Genomic DNA, 1,675 nt, shown 5'->3' on the forward strand with positions numbered 1-1,675 from the left:
TTGAAGACCATTACATCCCTGCTGATTTCATAGTCCTAGAGACTGGGAAGTGCATGGATGAATCCATCATCCTTGGCAGACCCCTCCTAGCCACAGCAAAGGCTGTGATTGATGTTGACAGAGGAGAATTGATCATTCAAGTGAATGAAGAATCCCTTGTGTTTATGGCTCAAGGATATCCCTCTGTAACCATGGAGAGGAAGCATGAAGAGCTTCTCTCAAAACAGAGTCAAACAGAGCCCCCACAGTCAAACTCTAAGTTTGGTATTGGGAGGCCACAACCAAATTCTAAGTTTGGTGTTGAACCCCCACATTCGAACTCTAAGTTTGGTGTTGGGAGGTTCCAACATTGCTCTGAGTATCTGTGAGGCTCCATGAGGGCCCACTGTCAAGCTAATGACATTAAAGAAGCGCTTGTTGGGAGGCAACCCAATGTTATATTTATCTATTTTCCTTTTGTTATTTTATGTTTTCTATAGGTTGATGATCATGGGAAGTCACAAAATCAATTGAAAAAAAAGTAAAAACAGAATGAAAAACAGAAAGAAAAACAGCACACCCTAGAGGAAAACTTGCTGGCGTTTAAACGCCAGTGAAGACAGCAAATGGGCGTTTAACGCCCAGTCTGGTACCATTCTGGGCGTTTAACGCCAGAAAGGGGCACCAGACTGGCGTTTAATGCCAGGAATGGGCAAGAAGCTGGCGTTAAACGCTAGAAATGGGCACCAGTCCGGCATTTAACGCCAGGATTGGCAGAAGGAGCATTTTTGCTCGCCACTTAGTGCAGAGATGAATTATCCTTGACACCTCAGGATCTGTGGACCCCACAAGATCCCCACCTACCCCACCACTCTCTTTCTTCTTCACCCATTCACCAAACACCTCAACACCTCTTTCCCAAAAACCCCTCACCTATCAAATCCCACCATTCTCTTCACCACTCACATCCATCCTTCATAAATCCCCACCTACCTCATCATTCAAATTCAAACCATTTTCCCTCCCAAATCCACCCATAATGGCCGAACCTTACCCCTCTCTCCACCCCTATATAAACCCATCTTCACTCCTTCATTTTCACACACCCTACACACTACTTCTCCCCCTTGGCCGAAAAATAAAGCCACCTCCATCACCTCTATTTCTTCTTCTTCTACTCTCTTCTTTCTTATTTTGCTCGAGGACGAGCAAACCTTCTAAGTTTGGTGTGGTAAAAGCATTGCTTTTTATTTTTATTATCTTACTATGGTTTGGGGGAAATACTTGGATTTTAGTCCGGAAAATGTAAGGTTGGCATTCAACTTGCCCATGATGCAAGGAGATGAACACCCTTACACTAGAAGGGTCAACTTTGATCAAAGGTTGGACCAAGTCCTCATAGACATTTGTGAAGAGGGCGCTCAATGGAAGAGAGATTCAAGAGGGAAGTCGGTTCAACTGAGAAGGCATGACCTCAAGCCCGTGGCTAGGGGATGGTTGGAGTTTATCCAACGCTCAATCATTCCCGCTAGCAACTGCTCCAAAGTTACTGTAGACCGGGCTATCATGATTCATAGCATCATGATTGGAGAAGAAATAGAAGTTCATGAGGTGATATCCCAAGAACTTTATAAGGTGGCGGACAAGTCCTCTACCTTGGCAAGGTTAGCCTTTCCTCATCTCATTTGTCACCTCT

The sequence above is a fragment of the Arachis duranensis genome, chromosome 2 (genome assembly GCF_000817695.3).
Source record: "Arachis duranensis cultivar V14167 chromosome 2, aradu.V14167.gnm2.J7QH, whole genome shotgun sequence".
In the NCBI taxonomy this organism is placed as follows: Eukaryota; Viridiplantae; Streptophyta; class Magnoliopsida; order Fabales; family Fabaceae; genus Arachis; species Arachis duranensis.